Source organism: Solanum verrucosum, unplaced genomic scaffold (assembly GCF_900185275.1).
Source record: "Solanum verrucosum unplaced genomic scaffold, falcon-dt-bn FXZP01000128.1, whole genome shotgun sequence".
Classification (NCBI taxonomy): Eukaryota; Viridiplantae; Streptophyta; class Magnoliopsida; order Solanales; family Solanaceae; genus Solanum; species Solanum verrucosum.
The window spans coordinates 1124212-1138839 of record NW_026020327.1 but is presented as its reverse complement, the minus strand read 5'-3'; the positions used below and the strand labels follow the sequence as shown (position 1 = coordinate 1138839).

The 14628-nt window shown below is 36.2% G+C and overlaps 1 pseudogene; it reads right to left on the bottom strand.

Annotated features, from left to right (window-relative positions):
* Positions 1-196: 196 nt before the first annotated feature.
* Positions 197-11787, bottom strand: LOC125835932 (uncharacterized; annotated as a pseudogene).
* Positions 11788-14628: the final 2841 nt, after the last annotated feature.

Here is a 14628-nt window from a genome sequence, read left to right as displayed (position 1 = left end):
CTTCCCTATAGTTCTATAAGATGCCTATTCCATATTTTGTTGTCAAAAACCTAAACATTTGCAAAGGCAAATTGAGCACCATTGAGAGCTACTTACAAGTCAAACTATACCCATAGTGCCAAAAGTATTTCACTATTATCGAGAAGAACTGGCGAGCACTAGATGATAGCATTATCACTTGTAGAATTGTCTGAAATCAGTTCTTGTTATCTGCAAGAAAATCAATATACCATCGTTTTTTCAGTTTAAGCACATCAGTGTCTTGCTTCTCTGCTGAGTGTTTGGAAGTTGAAGCCATTTTGTTGTCTTCAGGTGCCATAAGCCTGGGAGCCATCCGATTTTCGCAGTTCTCCGGGTCATTGATACTGCACCTGGATGCATAAGGTAAACTCGAGCCTATGAACAACTTTATGTCTTTCTTTCACTCAACTTCAATCCATTTGTCATCAACCCAGTCTCTTGAAGTCCGCACGTTCCTCCTCTGGATCTCCAATAATATGTTCTCGCCTATTATTCAGATAAGAAAAAACACATTGGCAAATCAGTCCATGACCTATATCGATCATTTGAACTTACGGACAACAAATTAGCTAGAAGCAAGGCCTACTATTTAGAACTATTTCAACTGATGAGTTATAAAGCCCAATTTATGACAATGCTGAGCTTAGACATATGAATTCAAGTAAGAATTGAAAATAATAAGAGACTCCAATTTTATATCCATTGGCAGTTCAGTTATCCTTATGAGAAGTTGCTATGCATCAACCAATAAGTAAGAATTCTCCTTTTATTTCCTGTTTTCTGTTTCTATTGCAACTTTTTAGTTTTTGGGGACTGCTATTTCTTACCAGGGAAGTAAACCTGAAGATGATCGCTTCCAGAGACATCAAATCCAGTTACAACACCTTCCCACCACCCGTCAGACCACCAAGCATCAACTGCAGCTCCTAGTTCAAAAGAACAGTCAGAAGAATCCTCCAGAGGCAGGGGCCGAACTGTGAGGCGTCCTGTGCATCTCATGCCCAATTTATCAGAGACTGCAACTTTGTAGGAAGGAATCCATTCCTATAAATCAAGCAACGGTGATGAGAAAACAGGGTGAAGGGAGACCAGTCAATATGCGCTAGTAGATCATAAGTTATAGTCACAGTGGTTAAGGTACCTCGAGCTTTTCAAGACTTTCACAATCCTGAATGTCATTATATTGAACTTTCATACGTTTTTGTGATACCTGTAATACTTTACACCTGAACCAGCAGCCTTTCATGCCACTATCGTTGCAAAGAAACTCTATGCTGTCACCAACATCAAAAGACTGCTTATATTGAGGCTCCACAAGCTGAATTCCTACTGGTTCTATGTTTGGATATTTTATTTTTAACTTTGGGAAAGTTGGTGGTTTGGCTTGTGCTATCTGGTTACCTGGAATTGATTTTCTGATACCAGAATGGTCACTCTCACCGACACTTCTACTCCCACTAGGTCCTTGCATTGAAGGATCTTCTTGGGTTATCTTTTTTGAGACATCATCAGATATGTGACCAGCCATCAAAGCACTTCTTCTTGTTTCTCTTCTTGGGGTATCTACAAGATAAGGGAAGTCTAATTACTATAATGTGAATTATATTTAAGCTAAGATAAAAATAATTTATAACTACTAGGCTTATTATTCTTTCTACAGAGATCCAAATTTATAGAGCATCAACAACTCAAAAATCATAAGTAGGATTCAACTTAAAACAAGGACGTTTAAGGCCTAGAAATTCATAGTTGGCTATGGGGTAGATCATCTATAATCTTAATCTTTATGAGCACATAAGCTTTAAATTCTTCATGTGCATATAACCATCAAGAAGAGCAAAGAATTCATTGCTGAAATATGGCAACAATATTATGACAACATTTACCAAGTACATCAAACCAAAGGCTAGTATAAATGATCCCGAGCTATAATTGGAGGATTTAATTCAAAAAAGTTCAGCCACCTGGCCTACAGTTCTTTAAAGAAAATCTACTCTAAAACTAGCTAGTAATTAATTGGGATCTACATGAACATCAAAGCACAGCACAAAACATATACACCAATGTCAATTAAAAGCAAAGCACACAGAGGAAGTCGAAAAATGAATCAACATTAATAGGATTACCAAACATGCATGATATTAAGGATCACATATAGACGCATAAGGGGAAAATGAAAAAGATAAGAGGAAGATCCAAACTGCATACTGCACATTTAAACAATAGATCTTTGCAATATCAAGATATAAAAATTGTTCAAATGAAATTCTAAAATGGTGTAACAAGCAAAGGGCAGACTCATTATTATTTCCTTTTTAAGAAGGATGACTTTATTATTCGTTGAACGCTATATAAAACACCCCCATTGCAACAACAACAACAACAACATACCAGTGTAATCCCACACCGTTCTTAACTCTACCTTGTAAAGATAGATAGACTGTGTTTGATAGACCCTCAACTCCCTTGCCCCCACCACCCAACTTAAGGGCCAACTGACTTTCTCTTTACCCAAGGAAGAGTTGCACCTCAAGGATCATTTTCTAGCGTTTAGCCCCTTTCTCATTCACAATGGAAGTTGAAAAGAGGTGAGATACATTAGAGCAAGGATGCCATCAATTTTTATGTGATACCCACAGAAAAGACTAAAAAGAAAGGAGAATAGCATTAAAACCATACATTCTTCATCGGTTATCTTGCCAATTAACAAGAGCAAGAACTGATTAAACAAAACGCTGAGAATTGTAAACCCCCTTTCCCTTTTATGTCAAAGAGCTAAAATCGACTGTATCAGGAAAAAGAAAGATATACATTCTAGACTTTTATCAGGGGAAAACAAGGATGGCATAGTGCAGTAGGAAACTCTTATCTCGATTTCTTTGTTTCCCTTTTCAGTTGTTAAAACTTTTACCTCAGTCTGTCCGCAAACACTATGAAAACTGAATATAAAGGAAAGATGTCATCGGTTATCTCGCCAATTAACTAGAGCAAGAACTGATTAAACATAAGTCCGAGAACTGTAAACCCCCTTTCCCTTTTATGTCAAAGAGCTAAAATCGACTGTATCAGGAAAAAGAAAGATATACATTCTAGACTTTTATCAGGAGAAAACAAGGATGACATACGTTAGTAGGAAAGTCTTATCTCGATTTCTTTGTTTCTCTTTTTCAATTGTTAAAACTTTTACCTCGATCCCTCCGCAAACACTATTAAACTGAATATAGAGGAAAGATGGACTCACTCGATCCCTCCGCAAACACTATTAAACTGAATATAGAGGAAAGATGGACTCAGAAGGTTAGATACAACATTGAGAATACTAAGATACTAAGTAACAGTTGTATTTATTTTGTGTGTACCACAAGTGCAGTAAAACACATGGAAACAGGAATTTTTGTATAACACAATTCTGTGGGCATTCTGGTATTACAAAGTCCCACCCTTAATTATACTCAAACTAGTAAAATTACCCGTGCTTCGCGCGGGAATTTAATGTCACGGAATTGATAAAATAATACTTAAAACCTATCGGGCATTAAAACTAAAACACTATTTTATCTTACATACAAGATACATAGTAACAAACATTAATAATGTAAAGCAAAATGAAAATTATTACATCTTATCATTTATCCTTAATAATATAAGAATAAATTAATGATTGTAAAAATACATACCAGGATCTGTAACATAAGCAATGGTGTCAGTGAGCCACTCAACAGGAGCAAAGTACACAAATATTTATATTTAATTGTGAAGAAGAAGAAGAAGAAGAAGAAGAAGAACAGGAGGTTCAGAATTTTCGTTATTTTAAAATGAGAGGAAATTCCTCTATTTATAGACAACAAAGGGTAGTGTGAACAAATGTTTATATTGTCTTATCAGAAAGGTTACAACTATTTTGAAAAGTTGCAACCCTTCGAAAAGGTCACAACCTTTCATAAAAGTCACAACTTTTCATAAAAGTCGCAACTTTTCATAAAAGTCGCAACTCTTCATAAAAGTCGCAACTCTTCATTAAAGTCTCAACTCTTCATTAAAGTCGCAACTTTTCATAAAAGTCGCAACTTTTCATAAAAGTCGTAACTCTTCATGAAAGGGGAAGGCTTGTTTAGGAAATAAATAAATTAACAGGGAATCCTGGTTTGTGATGGCGCCATGTAGGCGGGCCTAAGGTTCTCTTTATATATATATATATATATATATATATATGATAAATGATATGATTCTATGCACAGGTAAATATTCAAGTAATCTAATACTTCAATGGAAAACATTTTCCATCATATCGCATGCAGACTTAAGAAAGAATCAGCAGCAGGAAGATAGATATTCATCAAAAAAGTAAAAGGCAATGTTAGCGCCTAAACTAATTAAGAGCTTGAAGTTTCCCCTTTAGCTATTCTTTCAAACATTGTCCCGTCCAAGTCTTTTAAGGGCCTGTTTGGCCGTGAATAATTTTCACTTTCTCTTGAAATTGTATTCCGAAATCATGTTTGGACATAGAATTGTTAGAATATACATGTTTTCACACTTTCACTCCAAATCACTCATAAAAATTCGACATTTTCCCAAGTTGTATTGACGTCCAAATATAGCTTAAATTTCCAATTACCACTTTTCAACTTTTTTTCAAATACTACCTTCTTTCTTTTTTTACGAATTTCACATATTTATGTCCAAAACATTCACTAAAATAGTATAAGCCCTTCTAGTATCTAAGTATTGATGGAAACTCCCTCCAAGGGAGGAATTAAAGTTTTGGTTACAGGTTTGGTCGAACCCAATACCTTTGGTCCAAACTCTAGATTTGCGTTAAAATATTCATTGACTATGTACAAATTATTAATTCAGAAACCAATAACTTAGAAGGACTAGAATCCCAGACCCACAAACTTAAAATCCTGGCTCTGCCTCGGAGTTTCCCTCTCACCCCACAATAAAAGCTTACTGACACTGGCAACTCGAAGATGAACTAGAGATAAGACCATGTTTTATGAGCTTACCCCCTTCTTTTATGCTTTTTCTCGAAGAAAAGAAGGAAATGACCTAGTTGAATCAACTATATGAATGCTATATATCAATTCACCTCTATACAGACCTGAATCCAATATTCAAAGGATTTATTTGGGATGAATTTTTAACTGGTCCTCCACCTAGTAAAACCCTAGTTGGATCTTCTTGTTTATCCGGGTTTGGAACCGGAGATGTATGGAACAACTCACATACGCAGAGTTCCCATATGATATTAATACATTCATAAAATTGTGTATTAAAAATAGTAACTTTTCCCTATTAGGATTCTCCTTCACCGTTTATACTATAGCTTATGACCACCTCAATTGGAAGTTCCTGTTGGAGACTCTTTCTAAAAGGGGTTTTGGAGGTAGATGGTTAAGATGGATGAAGTTTTGTATCAGCACCGTGAAATTCTCAGTGCTAATAAATGGCTCTCCTACAAGTTTGCTCTCTTCACAGAGAGGTTTAAGACAAAGAGACCCATCATCTCCCTTTCTTTTTATTATCGCTATGGAAGGGCTAAATGATATGTTGAAAATTGTTCAAGAAAAGTTGTGGCTGAGAGGTTTTAGGGTATCCAATATTGTGGGGGCTGATTAGGAAATTACTCACTTACAATATGCAGATGACACCCCTGTCTTATGTGATGCAAACAGGAACCAACTCAAGATTTTAACTCAAGATTTTAAGGGTAATCTTTGTTCTTTTTGAAGCTAACTCTGGTTCACATTAATTAGAACAAGAGTTTCTTCTATCTAGTAAATGCAGTCCCTGATTTACCCTTTCTGGCTAGGATTTTGGGCGGAAGGACAAGAGATCTACTAACTACATACTTAAGGATGCCCTTGGGAGCCAAAAGCAAATCTATAGGTATCTGAAATGGGGTGATTGAAAAATGTGAAAAAGGTTGGTGAATTGGAAGAGTCGATACCTTTCTTTAGGAGGAAGATTAACTCTCATCAACAGTGTTTTGGACTCTATGCCTACCTATATGATGTCACTTTTCTCTATTCCTGATGGTGTTATTGACAGACTTGGTGCTTTGAGGAGGAACTTCCCGTGGGAAGGAAATAGTGTAACCACTTGGTTAAGTGGGATACTTTGATCGAGAGTAAACAGGAAGGAGGGATTGGGAGATGGTATTTAAAAATCCAAAACCAGTGCCTTATGATGAAGTAGCTATGTGGAAAGATGTAATACAGGCCAAACATGAAATGAAGGATCTCAGGATAACTAAAATGGACACTAGCACTTATGGATCAAGCCTTTGGAGAGTCATCAGAAACCATTGGCCAAAGCTCAGAGGAAACTACAGTATTAAATTGGGTAATAGTAGGAAAACCTCTTTTTGGGAAGATAGATGGCTAGAACAAGGATCTTTAAAAACCTTGTTTCCGGATATCTTCACCCTAAACCAACAACAAAGGGACACTGTGGCAGAGATGTGGTCAAACCAAGGGTGGCATCTCAATTTTAGAAAACCTCTAAATGACTGGGAGATCCAAAGGGTGGTGGAGTTTTACAAGGTCTTGGGGGCAGTTCAAAGGAACCACTGATGCACAGGATAGTTTGGGATGGCATGATCACGATCAAGACAATTTCAATGTTAGAAAAGCCTACAATAAGTTTAATCCTTGTACCAGTCAAAGGAATGGGTGGCCATGGAAGCTGATATGGAAAACTAAAATCCCCTACAAAGTGTCTAGTTTTACTTGGCACCTTACTAAGCATGCAGTTTTGACCCAGGAAAATCTGATGAAAAGAAATATGCAACTGAATCCTAGGTGCCTCCTATGTGGTGAAGAAGAAGTAGAGACTGTCAACCATCTTCTCCTTCACTGTAGAATAACCAACAATTTGTAGAATGTTTTTATCAATCTGAAGGGCATGAAATGGGTTATGCCTAGGAAAGTTACCCAGACTCGGAAGATATGGAGCAGTTATGCAAGCATTACTGGGCATAAAGAGAGATGGAAAATGATTTCAGCTTATACTTGATGGTCTGTGTTGAAAGAAAGAAATCTCAGATGCTTCCAAAACAAGAGTAATTTCATCCAGAAGATTAAGATGAACTGCTTAGTTTTGTTTCTTTTTTGGTGTAAACAAGAGTACATGGAAGATCCAGAATCTTGTAAATTTTGCTATAGGATTGAAGATCTTCCTGCTACTCTCCACAATTGTAATTAGGAACCTGTAATTTGTTGTGGCAGGTTCTGATTTTTTGTTTTGGAATAGAATACAAGTTGTTACCTTCTCAAAAAAAAAAAACCTAGACATAAGGAGCTTCTTAATCATGATAACAAATCAAATTGTGAAGCATGAAGTAAGATTGTCGTGGATCTTCTTAAAATAGCTCATGTGAAACTTTCTTTAAGTTATTTAAGATAGAAAATATGTCAACTCACTAAAAAAAGAATTTCTCTCATGATGTTAATGACATCAAAAGAAAAGGAGTTTCCTAACACAATGATTAAAATATGATTCTAAACTTAAAATGTAAGGATGTGCAAATTTTTATGTTGGCTGCTATATATGAATAACAACAAAACCAATAGACGATAAGAATTGCGCTCCAACATCTAAGTGGTTTGGACTTGCGTGCAACTGTTCGATACGGGTGCAGATCTAGAGGTTGGATCCTTCATGATCTAAATTTTAAAATTTAGGGACATTGATCTAAGTACAAATACGGGTGCGGGGATTTGGCTTAAGTAATTCAAATATCTAAAGTAGAGTTTTAGTTTCAAATTATGAGGCATTAAATGGAAATCTTACAAGGTGTTATAAGGAAAAGTTATTGATCAAAAAGGAGATTTCTAGAAGGAGATATAAGGAAAAGCACTAACAGAAATTTCTATATACAAGGAACTCATTTTATTCAATTTCACCTTAGCTTTTGTTTTGATTATAGAAATCATTGTATCTATCTCGAATTCCTCCGTTTATTTTGGTCAAGTATCCAAAATTAGTTGACCAGTCTCACACTCACACCCTATGTTGCTCGGACTTTTCAAAAATATCAATGGATGCGTGTTGGTTTCTACAAAAGCATTGTATTTTTGAAGAATCCAACACGGGTGCAGCATCAGAAGTAGAGAGTCCGTGCAACTTTGCCCACACCCATACCATGTCGACATGGGTGCAACACCGAAAATGAAGAGTCCAAGCAGTTAAGTAATGTGAGTACATCCGGTTCTTGGTCCCTATGTTGTGTGATGTGATAGGTAATAATGTATCTTGGCACTCCAAGTTCAAAAATTGGTGTATTTGATCCATAAGCAATTGCTTCTAATCCAACTGATTATTACATGTTTCACTTACAAAATGTAAATTTGCTTTAAGCAATCTTCTTCTCTAGTCTCCCTACACATTTTGATAATCACCTAAATCAATGAAGAAGGGGAAGGGAAACGCTATGTCGGGACGGGGGACGGAAAAAGAAACAACTTTGAAGAAAAAAATTAGGGTTCCTAATGCTTCTCCATGCTCAATGAGATGCGCCAACCTCGGGATGCTTTACTCCTAATACCACAAGGTTTCGATACGGAGCTTAACATGAGTCTTTGGTTAAAAACAGAGATGATATACATTTTACACGGAACACAATTCCATGGATATTTTCATCCGAGATCGTGATGGAGGACATAGCTTACGATCATCATTTTTGCTTGACAATAGGGAATGTATTTCTTTATTTTTGACACCAAAAATTAAGCAAACATGATGAATACCGTTTATATAATAGGGAAAAAATTTAAATTGAAAAGATTGAATAGTAGACCAGTTGTCTTAGTTAGATAGTAAGAAGTATAACCTAAAAAGACTAACAAATATCAATTAATTGGATAATTTAATCGTAAAAAGATGAACAATGTTCACCCTTAATCTTCTCATATTCATCGAATATTACAAATCTTACAATTCATTGCTACCACTAGGCCATACTCTTGAAAACTAATCACGTCATATTTGTTATGTAATGATAGTGAGGAAACCCATAATCTGTATGACTATTTGTCTATTGCCTGGTGAAGAGAGTACACAAGAGCCTCTCAACAAGGGCGGGACAAAATACATTGTGAAAGGTCCTTTTAAGGTGGTGTGCTTTTCTTGGCTCGTAGAAAGAAATGATTACCTCTCACAGGATAAAGCTCAAAGAAGGGAATTTCAATTGTGTTCTAGATGCTTTTTGTGCGGAGCTGCTAGGGAAAATAACAGTCACTTATTCATTCATTGTCCTGGGAAATTATGGCGACTATTCTTGAACAAGGAAAAGGTTGCTCCAGCTATAAAGATTCAACAAACACTTAGATCTAAGAGAGCAATTGGGAGTTGAAGTCCCATCATGACACTTTTTGTTTCTTTCTGTCTATAAACACCAAAAAATGCAAGCTAGGATCATCTGCCAGATCTTGTTGATGGTTTTGTCACTTTTCATGAATTCCAACTTTCAACTGCTAGTTTTAGGTTGAGGGTGGTTGTCCAGCTAATTCCAAAAATGGCCAAAAACATAGTCAAAGGTCAGCTACCTCAGGGCAATGCAATAGCAAGTGGTTTAGCGTCAATAAATTGTTTTGGCACATAAAACACATGTTCACCACTGGAATGCCTCTTTTTCTCAGGTTAAGATAGCATTATGGAGGGCTGTCCAAGGGAAACTCTTAACTTTTTTTTTTTTTGGGGGGGGGGGGGGGTTGTATTCCAGACCACCTTCCAGGGCCAAGGTATCATCATTCCATTTGTTGCATTCAACTGACTGTAGCATGTTTTCACTGATGCCTCTCTGTGTGCCCCCCCCCCTCCATTGTTCTACATAAGTTATGTGTTTCAACTATTAAACGGAACAGTTGAAGTCCGAATCACATAGTAATTTAGGCTTTAGGACTGAATGACTCAAAATATTATACTAAACCATAAACTTGTGCCTGCACGTTTACAAGTACAACAACACACAGGAGACTGTGGTTAGAACAAGGAACACAAAGTATACTTTCCTTGCAAAAACAAAGCATACTGAAGTAAAAACTTAGGAGGAGAAGTTCTCATTTATTCTTCAAACAAGAATTATCCATTTCTGTGATACAAAGAACTACCATATCAGTACACCACTCTAGGTAAAATCCAGATGCACAACTAAATTGAAAATTCAGTTTGTGCCTGGAAAACTGAAATCGGGAACAAAAATCACAAAATAAAAATGGAACTGGCAATAACTTTTCACCATCTCCCACTGCTCTATCCCCAAAAAAACCCATGGGAGGGAGGCTTCTTTATGGAAACAATAATCACGACATAATTTAGTTTCTTTCCTGTCAAAGCGTAAGATTCTTTCATCTACAAACTCATCAAAAAGGGATTTTTCATCTTCAAATTAGATTAGCAAAGCACTGTAGCAAATGAATAGTTCACAAAAAGTGAGACTGATATCAACCCATCAACTTGATAAAGTTTGGTCATTCACAGAACTTGAACATAGTTGCTTTTAGACATGATCACAAGACATCTGCCATCTCTAGATTGATCGGGTGTAGCCAGCAGCCAATATTCTATGATCAACTTCTTCAGGAAATGCTAAATACTAGAAATGAGAGAATTTGATGTACATGTATGTCAATAAATACTGCAAATCACATGTAACTGAAATCTTAGACTGCAACATGACTATACATACTTGAAATAGGTGGTGATTGGTGATGCTTTGAAATCAAAACTGTCAGCCATTCCACTACGCCTTTTCTTGTACGCCACTTTGTGTCAGAATTTATGGTACTTGTATGCCCAAAAGCATCCAAATAATCCTCTGAGACAACATATAGCATGTTCCTTGAGCTTCCTTCAGTACCCACTACAACAAGGATTAACTCCCCTGAGGTATCCTTCCAAGTAGTAGTGCACAACACGACGGCCCTTCCCCTGAGAAACAACCTGCTCTTCCCACGAACTAAATACATGACCATCTGTATCCATCCTAATGCCACAGAGAAACAGTTTGGATTAATCGAAAAATTGCCCAGTTCTAAATACCCTCTTCCAGAAACATAGAATCAGTTTAGGCTAAAGAATCATGAGCAAACATAATCCTCCTAAGTTCTGTTACAATTTAGGACCCGATCAAACAAACATAAATGATTGGAACAAAAAACATCAGATACAAAGAACAGATTTTTCCAACAATTAGCTCCTAATGGTCATATAAAAAATGAAAAAAATAGCATCAAACCACAACCCCAAAATGAAACACAGACAGAATTGTGCTTATCCAAAGATAAACCAACCTTAATTCTAAAAAACTCTCAGCAGCTAAGCTACTAAGAACAGATAATTTTTTTCAAGAATTACCAACCAAGGATCAAATTCACAATGAAAAACAACAATGAAGCCCAAACCCAAGTGAAAAATGAAATAGGGTTTGCTGATTTTCAAAGATTAATCATGTACAAGAATAAAAACACACAACATTGAACCAGCATTGAGAAGACATCAAGTGCTCACACTTACAAGCAGCTAAAAAGAACCCAGAATTCAAGAAAAACAAGCTAAGCACGTGACTAGAACAAAAACACTTAAAAAAGAAATGGGTTTACTGATTTCCAAAAAGATTAACCATGTACAAGAACAAAAATACAGAACATTGAACCAGCATTAAGCAAACATCAAGTGATCACACTTACATCAAATAGCTTAGGATTGGAAAAGAAAACAAGCAGCAAAAAAGAACCTGGAATTCAAGAAAAATAAGCTAAGCATGTAACTAGTACTGACTGACCTCAAAAATAGCAAAAGTTTGTTCCTTTATTGAGAAACTGAGCTTTAGAAAAAAGCCAGAGAATGCTGAGTTGGGTCTTTTGTCTACAAGCGGTGACAGTTAGGGAAAAGGATAGAGTAAAGAGTAAAAGAACAAGAAAAGAAGAAAGAGAATGGGGGAGAAAAAGCCAAATGCCATTGTTGCCAACACAAGCAAAAGGTTTGAGCTTTGGGTTTTTGTTTGAACTTCTTTGTGACATGTGGAAGCAACAAGAAGGGAGAAACACAAAACTGAAGTTTTTTGAGTTTTAGCCTTTACACTAAACAAAATTAGTGTTACAACAGTAGTAGTCACAAAAGTGTATTCCAAAATTAAACTAAAAAGTCTGATCTTGTACCCGTTTCATGCTCATGTCAGGTTGGGGTAGTGCAGAAAAAATAACCCTGCGAAATTCTATTCAATTTATCGTAATCGATTAGTTAATATGTTGGTTATTTGTATTTTTAAACATGAAAAAATTCTTTGGCTTATCAAATTATGTGTAGAGCCGTGAAAAAAATTCAACAAAAGACAAACAAATCACTATTCGTAATAGAAACTTCAATTTGTTCACAAAATTAATCATATTTTCTGATAAACAGCTCTAATCAGCAAATTTTGAATTGATTGATTCAGAGTATTAATTATCAATCCAGCTATGAGGTCGTTCCACAGAACTAAGAATAAACAGTGCATTACTCGAAGCAATCAGTATTAAAAACTAGACAAAGAATAGTATGAAAAGGAGAAGGGGGTTTAACCACTTCTTTTCTTAGCAAATAAAAAGCTCGTGCTGTTTCTCTCTGAGAACATGAAAAAAGCAATCTGACAGCTTTAGTAATTGAAACCTAAAAAATGTGCGATCAAAACATAACCTAATAAGAATCAAGAGGTTCTAACATGATAATGGAAAAATCAGGCAACAATAATTCTCTGTTCACTTAATTTGAAATACTAAATCTAAATGAAAACACAAAATAATTTGTTTTGAAATGCCTTGTGTGCAAATGCCAAAGAATGCATCCCAGACAACACATTCTTAATGCCACAAGGATGTTTATCAGTTTCTCTCCCGAGACCACTTTTCAGTGCAAGAATTTCATTAGGTAGTTGGTAATCATCTAATTCACCACTATATTTGACATCGTGAATAATAAGGATCTTATAGTTGCCACTAGTTGAGTCATAAGGCAATCCCAAAATTCCTCCTGGAGAAATCGTAGATGTGGAAGTACTATTGATTCTCTTGAGGAGAGATTACATAGCAACAGGTTGGAATTCTCGAAATCCACATTATTATCACAAACCGTGATAATAGTCAAGCCATTGCAAAAATAATTGATTGCGCAAAACCCTGGTTTAGAGTTTGAAGGGCAATCAAGTTACTGTACATCATCAACCAGTTGAACCGACTACAAGACAACAATAGAATGAAAATATACAATCCTTGTAGCACTTCTGGGAAATAAGAAATTTTTGGGAATTTTGGTCATTCTTAGCATATTTGAGATGCTTCATCTTTTAAAGTAAGACTCGAAGATCAATGATTTCCAAAGTCTTGTGACAAATTTGAAATGAAGAAGAGTCTGCACAGGTAATTTCCTGAGTATATCAACAAGTATTTCCTATGGGAAGTGACAACCGTGACATAGAAAGGACAACAAAGAGTGATCCTATTATTTGAATTAAATGTTGGAACAATTTATTCATCTTTTATTTTATTTTTAAAAAAGTGGTAATAGATTTTCAAGAAAAAAGAGTTTGAAAAACGGGTGGGGCAACATTTTTGTAGAGTCGGAGTAACATAGCAAACACATACTCAGAGGAAACTTCATAAAGTTAAGACAATTATGCATAACCAATAAGAGAGTGTACAATACAAGAGCATGCCAACTTCTTGGCCAATTTCTAAAACTTATACATATAGTATAACCAAAAGAGTGCGCTCAGATGGTAAGCACCCTCCACTTCCAACCCTGAGGTTGCGAGTTTGAGTCACGAAGGGAGCGAAAAGGTGGGAGCTCCTAGGGAGGGATAAAAAAAAAGAATGTTGCTTATGGATCTATAAGATGTCTTTTCCAAACAACATGGCTGGCTGGCATAAAGAAGTTAAGTACACAGGATGAAAGTTTACTGAAGAAATGGTTATGGAGATTTTGTTGTGAAGATATGGCACTATGGAGGAGATTCATCTCAAAAAATATGGGCTTCAGAATAGCTGGATTACTGAGGAGGTGACTGGTACCTTTGGATGCTCTGTGTGGAAAACAATTAGAAGATTGTGGGTCTCTTTCACTAACAAACTGAAGTACAAAATTGGTTATGGGGAATAGACAAGTTTTTGGAATGAACTATGGATTGGGGAAGAGGATCTGAAGACTAAATTTCTAGACCTATTCATCTTGAGCTCACAACAGATGGATAAGGTGGCACAAGTATGGAGTCCTCAAGGGTGGAACTTGATTTTTAGGAGGGCACTAAATGATTGAGAAATCAACAGAGTAGCAGACTTGCTCCATACCCTAAATGCCTTTCCAGGGACAACTTTAGGCCCTGATTTGCCAATCTGGAAGCTGCATAGCAAGGGGATGACAACAAAATGGCCATGGAAACTGGTTTGGAAAGTTAAAATACCACATAAAGTCTCATGCTTCATCTGGTTGTTAATCAAGAGAGCCTATTTAACCCACGAAGTACTACAGAGAAGAGATATCCAAATTTGCTCAAGGTGTTTTATGTGTGAGCAAGAGGCAGAGACAAATAGTCATTTATTCATGCATTGCAAAACAGCTGCAAATCTATGG